General features: G+C 48.1%; 1 long non-coding RNA gene across 1 annotated transcript; it reads right to left on the bottom strand.

Moving 5' to 3' along the window:
* Nucleotides 1–804: 804 nt before the first annotated feature.
* On the bottom strand, nt 805–10,498 carry LOC134413965 (uncharacterized). The gene is made up of 3 exons (XR_010026623.1): nt 10,474–10,498; nt 3,330–3,395; nt 805–3,174 (listed from the first exon to the last, which is right to left on the bottom strand). It is a non-coding gene; the product is annotated as an uncharacterized LOC134413965 (long non-coding RNA).
* Between the last annotated feature and the right edge of the window lie 203 nt (nt 10,499–10,701).

The following is a 10,701-nucleotide window of genomic DNA, read 5'->3' as shown; positions in this document are numbered from 1 at the left end:
CCTCACAGACCCATTCCCCAGTGGGAGCCACACACACCATTCCCTTGCAGCGCTGGATGTGACAGGAGATACTGTGGTATTTTAGATTGTGTTTACCACATTTTGAACACCTGAAAATGATCTTTCTCTGCCCATGCACCCTTTTGAGATGGTTAATCAGCCCCAACATCCTTGTAAACCGAGTCCCACAACAAGGACAAGATGGTTGTTTGTCAGGCATGGACACGACAGGTGTTCTTGGCGTTGTACCACCACCTTCAGACCCATGAGGAGCCTCGGGTGTTTTGGGCTCCTCAGTACCTCCCTTTGCTCTCTCAGCCTCAGGTGTTTTGGGCTCTTCAATACCTCTTACCACACTCTCAGCCTCATTCTGGGCCATCCCCATAGGGGAGATCTCATAGGGCTCAGGGAGTTGCCCCAAAAACTCCCAAACATCCACATGATGTAGACCACCTTCTTTAACAATTCTGGAGTTAAAAAACTCCAAACTTACAAGATCGAATCCCTCTTCCCTGGGCACACAGGGCATAGATGGTAATTAAGCATCAATGACCCTTAGATGTAATGGGTCATTCTCAGTGGTAGTCCAGATATAACACAAAGGCAGTGATTGTACGATTTTGTCAGTCCGGTAAGCAAAAACTGACAAGTCCAAGTGAGGGTAGAAGTAGTTAGTAGCCGACCCACTCTCGAGCTACCAACTGTGTCCAACAACAGCCTGTGGACAAGGCTCTGTCCAACAGTGAACTAACTGTGCCAGCCTTTTTGTTTCAGCGATTCGTGAAACTATCGTTGGGTGGCGAGTCCAACGTCAGGGAGGGCTGATATGCGCCCTCTCTCACACTGGGGCAGAAGTCGACTCAGTTACCACAAGGGTATCCTGCGGGACCACGAGCAGGTGCGACTTCCGCAGCTATGCCCAGTTAGTAACTATGCCCTCATCTTAAGAGAGTCATAGTTACTCCTGCTAAGGCATTTGACACCGTCTGCCATCAGCATGTATCTTTCACTAAGCTTAATTAACAAAAGAAATAAAAGGTACATCTTTAGAACAAAGTTACTTTGACATCTACCATCACTCAGCAAGAGGTTTATTGTTACGGACACTTAATATTGGCTTTTTGCAGATATTAAGATGGATTTTATATCTGTGGTGATAAAGTAACTTTGTTATTGTCTGTATTTGAAAAGCCAGGTGTCTGCTAAGGAAAGCAGGAGCCTCCCCCGGAATGGAAAATGCAAACCCCCTCCCTCTGAATTGTTATAATTTTGAAATTAAGGAGCTCTCAGGCAAAGATATGGGAGCAGGAATAACAGTTCCTCTTTTAGGAAAAATTAAAAATACAAACGCAGTAGTACAAAGAAAAAAAAGCCACTAACAGAGTCAGAACAGGACCTGACACCCTGTGGGTCAGGGTGGTGGCACAGTCCCATTCCATGGTGGCTGCAGCCCTCCTGCAGTGCCAGGGATGGTTCTGTTGGAGCAGGAACCCTGGAGAAGGGTGGAGTTTTCCTCTGAAGGTCCAGGAGTGCTGCAGATGGGTCTGGTCTTCCTCTGGGAATCCAGTGGAGAAGACAGCTGCTCCTCTGAGAATCCAGTGGAAGAAGGCTGATCCTTTGGCAATCCAGTGGAAAAAGGCTGATCCTCTGGCAATCCAGTGGGAAAAGGTTGCTGTGGTGTTCCAAACCTCAGATTCTATCCAGGTAGGAATGCTTGGCTCCTCTTCTGGGTGGAGCATCACCCAATGGCATAATGTCATTTTATCAGCCATGCAGGGACACTCAATGGCCCATTAACAGCAGATAATTAATAATTTATGGCCCATCCATTATCAGAAGATATCTGTTGGAGAAAGGATTGGTTGTGGAAGAGATAAACTGCCCAATAAACAGAAGATAACTGCCCCACCTCTGACAGATGGCAAACAGAACACATACTGATCTTGCAATCCAGGACCTGTCCTCACTGGCTGCCTCCATTCTCCAGAGTTCATGGTGTCCAGGGAGGCTGCAGCTGCCGCTGCCAGGAATAAATGAGACGGGTCTGGGTTCCAGAAAGCTCCAGAATCCATTTCTGACTCCCAAAAGACAGGGCAAAGGCAGGGCCATGGGGTTTTTATAGGGTATCACAGGGGTGGACTTCAGGTTTGGGTCAAGGGAGGAGTTCTTAGCAACACAAGAAGGGGGAGATCAAATTCCCGCCTATTAGCAACAGGGGCACTCCACACAGAATGTGTCCCCAAATCCTAAATTCCCCCTCAAACACCTGTGAAATGGTGGGACTTTAGATATCTTTGATCAATTTCATTCATTTAACTCTGTTTTGGCACTTTTTAAGGGATGAAGATGAAGCAGAAGAAAATTAAGGCCAAACCAAAAGGAGAAGCAGACAGGTGTGTTCCCAAAATGGGTCACAGGGAATGTGGGTCACCAGGGCTGTGCCCAAAGTGCCTCCTCCAGTGGGGAATGGAGCGGGAGCAGCGCACGAAGCTCGTCCGGCACTCGAGGAACTCGCAGGGCTTCCCTTACTGGTGCCTCCGTTGGTGTTCGTTCAAGGTAGAGCTGGTGGAGAAGCTCTTCCCACACTGGGGACACTCATAGGGCCTCGCCCCAGTATGGATGCGACGGTACTCCACAAGGATGGAGTTGTGCTTGAATCCTTTCCCACAGTCGGGGCAGCGGAAGGGCCTCTCCTCTGTGTGACTCTGATAGTGCCGGACGAGATGGGAGCTGGTCAGAAAACTCTTCCTGCATTTATCACACTCGTAGGGCCTCTCCCCAGTGTGGGTCCTCTGGTGCGTGATCAGTGTGGAGTTCTAGCTGAAGCTCTTCCCACACCCCACACACGTGTAGGGCCGTTCCCCAGTGTGGGTCCTATGGTGCCTGATCAGGTTGCAGTTCCTCCCTGAACGAGTGGGGCTTCTCCCCATCATGGAGCTGCTCGTGGAGCACCAGCTCCGAGCTCTGGCTCCATCTCCAGCCGCCTTCCTGGCCTAGGCTGGCTCTTTCCCCATCAGATCCCCGTCAGCTGAGTTTGCAGCCCCTCCTCGTGCGGCATCTCCGGGGCTTTTCCTCCCCGTTGGCTTCCTGTGCCGTGGAGCCACTCAAAACAGCCTCTTCCACCAGGTTCTGCCACGGGCATTTGTCCTCCCTGCTCTGCATGCTCAGCTCCTGCTGTGGGTGAGGAAGGACAAGGACAGGATGGGTTTTGCCTCTGTGCCACAGGCAAGGGCAAGGAGATCCCCCCAGGGCTGTGCTGCAGCCAGGGCCGTGTTGGGCCGGTAGATGGAGCAGCACAGAGGGGAAAGGGACACTGACTTCCTCCTCACCTGCATCAGTGTCCTGGGGCATCTTCCTCTTCCTCGCAGCCTCCTAGGTCTTGACAATGGCAAATCCTGGTTTGGGGAAAACAAGGGATGAGCACGTTTGTAGGAGCATCGGGGGGTAGGATGGTTGGGATGGACAGAGACGAGAGATCTCTGAAGCCAGGTCGTGGAACTTGTGGTTTATTGCAAAGGGCCTGGGTGCAGGGCCCTGCTAGGAGCTGCCAGCCACAGCTCGGAGCAGGCCCGGGAGAAGAGAGGGGCAGAGAGGATGAGAGGGTTAGAGAGTAAGAGGGGTAGAGCGTAAGGGAGTAAAAAAGGTAAGAGAGTAAAAAGGGTAAGAGAGCAAAAGAGTAAGAGAATAAAAGCATAAGAGAGGGAGGTTCCTGTTACAATACAATAAATCTTCTTCTGTGTTGGATATTCTATTTCTCACTAACCAATCTAGTACAAGGTACAAATCCTATAGCATTTACATACAGCCTGAAAGAATCATTACATCACCAGACTGTGTTATATTTTAAATCTTAAAAACTACTCTTTGGACGCCTTCTGCTGAGCTAGTAGGGTCTGCTCTGACCCCTGGACCTGTCTCCAAGCACAGAGAATTGATTCATCAGAAGGGGATTGCCTTCAGTCCGGCCACACCATTGTTTTCTGTTTGTTCAATAACTAAGGTATCTAAAAGCTTGCTTTCATTCCAATCTTGCTCATAGTTTCTATATTCTCAAAATTTTTGCCAGACAATCATATGTATCATATTTATGAAACAGGAAAGCCTGTTTCACCAGCCCCAATACACATTGAGTTTTAAAGTCCCTCTGCCCAAGTCCATCTCTACAAGTCACCTGCCATCTGTGCTTCATAAAAACCTCCCAAACACCAAGATTCAGCCCTGGAAAAGCATCCCAGGAGTTCCCTGTCCCTGGTTCCTCCCCTCGGGTGTTCCTGGTACCCCTGTCCCAGCAGCTGTGGGTCACGCTTGCATTGGGGGTCCCTTCTCCTCGGTGCCCGCCCTGCTCTGGCTGCTGGCAGTCCCAGCAATGCCAAAAGCTCCCCCCTCTTCGCTCTCCCCATTTCGGGATGCCGGGGTTGTTTGGGCTCCCGGACTCCCTTCTCCCCTCATTCTCTGCTCTGGGCTGCAGCGGCTCCAAGGAGTCCCCCCTGCCCCTCTCCAGGCTCTTGAGGCTCCCGCCAATGGCAGCACTCCCCCCTCTCTGGGCTCCCCACTTTGGGCTCCTGGGGGACACAGGGCTCTGCTCCTCCAGGCTGCCTCTGCCGGCAGCTGCCACCGGCACCCCCCGACGTCGCCCCAAGGGGCCTTTTCTGCTCAGCCTTGGACTTCTTCAGTCTCCAAACATCCCCCCAAAAACCCAACTGGGAGTGACAGGGAACATGCTGGAGGGAACTGGGCTACACTAGGACATACTGGGAGGGACTGGAACAAAAGTGAGGGGGCCAAGAGGGCAATTGGAACCATGTGGAGCACAACTGGTTCATAGTGGCAGGGACTGGAAGCACACTGGGCTCAGATTAGGATCATAGTGGCAGGGACAGGACTAATACTGGGAGTATCTGAGAGTGACTGGGAACACACCCTGCACATCATCCCCCATACTGGGCATGACTGGGAGCAACTGGGAGCATGCTGGGAGCAAATGGCATCATACTGGGACTGACTGGGCTGATCTAGGAAGCAACTGGAACCATGCTGGAGGCAGCTGGGACCATACTGGGAGAGACTGGAAGCAACTGGGATTATACTGGGACCACGCTGGGAGGGCTGGCATGTGACTGGGATCAAATTGGAGCTTACTGGGATCCTATTGGGGTTGAAAGGGAGCCACTGGGATCACACTTTGGGCTACTGGGAGCAGCTGAGAGAAACTGGGATCATGCCGCAAGAAAAATGGAGGAACTGGGAAGGACTGGATGCCTGCTGGAGGCAACTGGGATATACTGGGCATGACTGGGGGATCATACTGGGAGAACTAACACCTTGCTGCAGCCACTGGCAGAGCCTGGAGATGACTACAGACATGCTGGGGGCAACTGGGATATACTGGGAGTGTCTGTAGCCATACTGGGGGGCCTGGAACCACACTGGGAACAACTGAGACCATGCTGGGGAGAACTGGGACCACACTGGGGGCAACTGGGAGTGAGTGGGACCATACTGGGGGGACTGGGATCATATGGGGAGTGACTGGGACTATAGCAGGGACAACTGGGTTTAACTGGGACCATACTGGGAGTTTCTGTAACCATAGGGGAGTGATGGAAGCACACTGGGAACAGCTGGGCCCATGCTGGGAGCAACTGGGATCACACTAGGGGCACTGGCATCAGCGTGGGAGTGACTGGGAGCAACTGGGATTAGACTGCAAGTGACTGGGATCATAACTGGGAGTGGCTACACTCATCCTGGGATTATACTGGGTGTGAATGGAACCTGACTGGGGCTTACTGGGAGCTACTGGGCCCATGTTGGGAGGAAAATGTGACACACTGGGAGCAACTGGGAACAGCTGGAAGGTACTGCAACCATGCTGAGAGGACTGAGACTGTAACTGGGATCATACTGGGAGCAACTGGGGCCACCCTTTGAGCAACAGATAGAAACTGGGATTATGTTAGAGGAAACTGGGAGTAACTGGGAAAGACTGGGACCATTCTGAGGTAACTAAAACGTACTGGGAGTGTCTCTAACCATACTGGGAGCACTGGAACCACACTGGGAACAGCTGGGATCATGCTGGGCTCAACTGGGACGATGCTTGGGAAAACTGAATCTACCCTGGAGGCAACTGGGCACAACTGGGACCCTGCTGGGAGGGACTGGGACTATTCTTGGGGAAAGTGGGATCATAATGGGAGGAACTGGGAGCATCTGGAATTATGCTGGGAGCAACTGGGATCACAGTGAGAGCAGTTGAGTCCATACTGAGTTACCCTGGGATCTCATTCAGAGTGACTGGAATCATGCTGGGATTGACTGGGAGTGGCTGGTTTTGTGGATTTTGGGGGGTTTGGATTTTGGGGGATTTGATTGGCATTTTGAGGGGGAGTTTTTCGGGGGCTTTTTGGGGTTTATTGAATTTTTTGGGGGCTTTTTTAAATTTTGGGGATTTTACTGGGGTTTTGTTGGGGTTTTCTGGGATTCTCAGAAATTCTGGGGGCTTTATTGGGATTTTTAGGAGATTTTGGGGCATTTTATTGGAACTGTGGTGGCATTTAGCAGGATTCATTAGGGATTTGGGGTTTTTTAGGATTTTTTGTGGGATTTGGGGGGTTTTGTGTGGTTTTTTGAGTGTTGCTAGGATTTCTTTGGATCTTGGGGGAGATTTTGTGGGACTTTTTATGGTTTTGGGGACATTTTTGGGGGATTTGCAGAGTTTAATCAGGATTTTTGGGGTGATTGGGATTTCAAGAGATTTTGTGGGCTTTTATCGGGATTCTAGGGTGTTGTAATGGGATTTTGAGAAACTAAATTGGGTTTTAGTGGGTTTTATTGGGACTTCCAGGGTTTTTAAGGAGCTTTGGATGCCTCTCAGGCCTTCCTCAAACTCAGGGAATGCCCCAAAGCCCTCCTAAAATTCCACTAAAACCCCACAAAATCCCCCAAAAATACAAGAAAACCTCAAAAACCCCAGAGAATCCCACCAAATCCCAAAGGAACTCACCAAAATTTTAAAAAACTCCCAAAATTTTTCAATAAATTCCCCATCCCCCCCCAAAAACCCCCACAACCCCAACAAAACACTCAAAATCCTGTGAAAAATGCATGTATTTTATGATTGGCTTTTCGCAGATATTAAAATGAATATTATATGTGTTGTGTTAGAAAGCAATGCTGTATTAATTTTCTTAAGTACTGTGTTAAATATAGTTTTAGGTTATAAAAATTGTTAAAATAGAAATTATGCTATGGAAGATGCTTTGTTTAACAGAAAGGGCTTGCAGCGAGATAGCAGCCACAGGACACCTAGATCTTTCAGAGAAAAAGAATTTACTGCCTTCTTATCAGAAGAAACAAACTTCTTCCTGCCTCGAAGGCGCTGTTAGGATTAGAGGGGAGAAGCTGATGAAGACCAGACAGAATCCTGTGTTTGAATGGAATTTATGCATCATGTATGAAGTGTATCAATATGCAACAGGCTATTGTTCTTAAGGGTTAATCCTTTGTTAGCGGGGGTCCTTTTTCGGGGTTGTGATGCCCAGAAATAGGTATCCGGACGTCTGTAACTCTTTCCAAACTCTTTTTATTGTTTCATACTGTCCTTATTCAATTTGTCCAAACTGTTATTACTCTAATTGTGTTACTATTCTTTTTAACTATTTTATTACTATTAAACTTTTAAAAATTTTAAAAACAAGTGATTGGCGTTTTTCACAATTTGGTAGCAGAGGATGGCTGCTAACACCTCGCTGCCGGTGTTTTACGAGAGTCAGAGTAGGGAAGGTGCGCCCTGCCCTATTTGGCAGCCTCGCTCTGCTTCCCCTGAAGTGATGGACAGACGCAGGTGATGATCTGTGGACAAAAGGAGGCAATAAAACAAAGAGAAGGGAAAAAGGCTCCCTACAACCGCGGTAATTGGCCCCCTAAGAGTAGTAGTGCGCACAAAGAACCCGGGAAGGAAAAAGGATTGGTAAGTATTTCTCGGGGCGGGGGCAGATACGGGGGGATGAATGTGTGTGAATGAGAGGCGGGCTGGTTGTCCCAGACCTGCCAAGTGAGTGACGAGTCTCCCATGCTGCATTTTTGTCTTTTCGTGAGAAAAGCCGCCAGTAAAGAGATGAAGCAAGTGATAAGAGAGTGAAAGAATTCCCCGGGATAACTGGGACTCGGTCTCAGGGAGGGGTTGGACCCCTCGGAGGTAGGGAGCAATGTTTCCTAGCCCAATCCACTAGGAAACGGGACAGGAGGGGCCCCTAAAACCTGCTGGGTTGAGGGATTTATATTCCAAGAGCATCCAAGAGCAGGGTTGAGCAGAATTCTGTCGGAGTGAGGATATGCCCAAGAACACTCAGGGTGGGACAACACAGCCAGATTAGGAGATGAAAATTTTTCCCAACAGCATCCGGGGTTGGACAACACAGCTAGATTGAGGGAAAAAATTTTGCCCAACAAGATCCAGGGTTGAACAACACAGCCGGATTGAGGGATAAAAAACTGCCCAAGAACATCCAGGGTTGGACAACACAGCAAAACAAATTAAATGCCCAAGAGCATCTGTAGTTGTACCACACCACTGGGTTGAGGGACAGAAAATGCCCAAGAGCATCTGGGGTTGAACAACACAGCTGGATTGAGGGAAAAATACCCAACAGCATCTGGGGTTGGACAACACGGCAGGATTGAGAGAAAAATTGCTCAAGAGCATTTGGGGTTGGATAACACAGCTGGGTTGAGGGATATCCAATAGCACGGGGACTCGCCAGTAACACCTAAACTTGTAATAGGTGATGTGAAAGTAAAAGGTACCTTATTGTTGTTTTGTGGTGTGTGAGAGTGAGACCCACACAAAGTCAGCCTCAACTTCCCGGGCAGGTGGGAAGGGGGAGGCAGCGGAAAGAGGAGTGAGTGACCTGCACACCAGGCTGTAGCTCCCGGGTAGGTGGGGGCTTCTGGGCCGAAGACGAGTGAGTGACCTACGCACCAAGCTAGTGTTCCCTGGGTGTGTGAGGGGCCATAGCTGAAGAGTGTGAAAGACACGCAGACAGCCTCACAGGTGAACGGACACCAGAGGCAGCCAGAGTCAGGGCCCTTCTAGGGGGCCTGGTGACACTGAGACCTGGAGTTTGTAAACCCCAAAGCGAAAGAGGGGGCCACAAAGACCTGTGATTTTCTAGCAATAAGGATCCCCTTTGTGTCTTGAGAGTGTGAAAGAATGTGTGAAAGTGAATGAGAAATAAAAGTGAGTGAATGTAGACGAATAAAAGTATAGGTAATGTCGATTGTGCATTTTAAGCCTCACCATATCTCCTTGGAGGGAGGTGGATTGTATTGAAAAGCAGTGTGAGAAGAAAAGATTTTTAAGTGTAAGTAGTTGAAAGAAAAGTGGTATTTGTTAGTAAAAAGTGAAAAACAGAAGCAGGGGACAAATAGATAGAATATTGAAAAATGAGACAGAAATCCAGTAAGGTGGATACAGGAAAGAAAAGCAGGAGAAAAAAATTACCAACAGAAATACCCCAAGATAGCAGCACTTTGGGAGTTATGTTAACAAACAGAAATACAACTCCTTGCAAAATACAAGGTATGCAGAAGTTGATGAGAAAAAACATGCAAACTTGTGAATTATATACTTAAAAAGAGCATTAGAAAATTTAACACTAAAGAAAGGAGTTATATATTGATTCAAGGTATGCCTTTAGAGTAGCACATACCTTAAGAAAAATTTAAAAAGGGAGATTACTTAATGAAAGAAGAAAAAGATTAGTACATGAGAAACTTATTTTCGAGGTTTTAGAGGCATTAAAATTACCTAAAAGAGATAGCAATAATACATATTAAAAGACACCAAAAGGTAAAAACCCAGAAATAAGAAAAAACAATTGGCAGATCAAGAAGCTAAAGATGCAGCAGAAAATAGACCTGAAAGGGTTAATATTAACTCCAAATGAAAAAAAAAAATTGAAATTCCAAAGTTTAGAGAAGCAAAAAAAAAAAGGGGGAATTAAAACAAGATAGGTGGCGAACAAGATAAATTGGGGAAATAGAAACATCTTGATGGAAGACAATTAGATAATAAAACCCTTACTAAAGAATAGCAGAGGACATGTATCAAAAAGTCCAGTGGGATACTCAGGCTTTGTGTAATCATTTTTTTAAAGGAACTATCGGTGCACTGCGACTTTAAGAGTAGAAAAACAAGTACCTGAAACATGTATTATTTGCCAAAAGATAAATAAAAGGGTGATGAGAAAAACAATATGAGAAGGTCGTGAGTTAGCTCGTCAACCATTTCAAAGCATCCAAGCAAAAGTTTAGATTTAAGTTAAGCTCTGGATTTATTTGTAAAAACCGATTAATCCAGAAGAAAATAAGTATACCACATGCTGGGGAGGGGAGAGGCTGTAAGAAAATAACATTTTTGAAAGGCAATAAAAACAAAACGGGGAAAGTATAAAGCTGAGAACAAATTACCTCATCCATTCCCGTTCGTTCCCCCCCACTCGTTCGCACCAGCCCTCCCAGCCCCTGTGCCGGCTCCGGCACAGTCCGTCTGCCTCAGTCCCGGCCGCCCGGCCCGCGGCCGCTCCGCAGTTCGTGCAGGGGGTGGGGGTCTGTCCTGCCGTGTGCACCGTGGTTACCGCGCTGACCGCACCGAAAGAGAGTCCCATCTGTCCCATCCCCGGCTGCCCTGACTCTGTC

This window comes from Melospiza melodia, unplaced genomic scaffold (assembly GCF_035770615.1).
Source record: "Melospiza melodia melodia isolate bMelMel2 unplaced genomic scaffold, bMelMel2.pri scaffold_62, whole genome shotgun sequence".
NCBI lineage: Eukaryota > Metazoa > Chordata > Aves > Passeriformes > Passerellidae > Melospiza > Melospiza melodia.
Note: the sequence above shows the minus strand (reverse complement) of the source record. Positions and strands in the feature narration are given on the sequence as shown.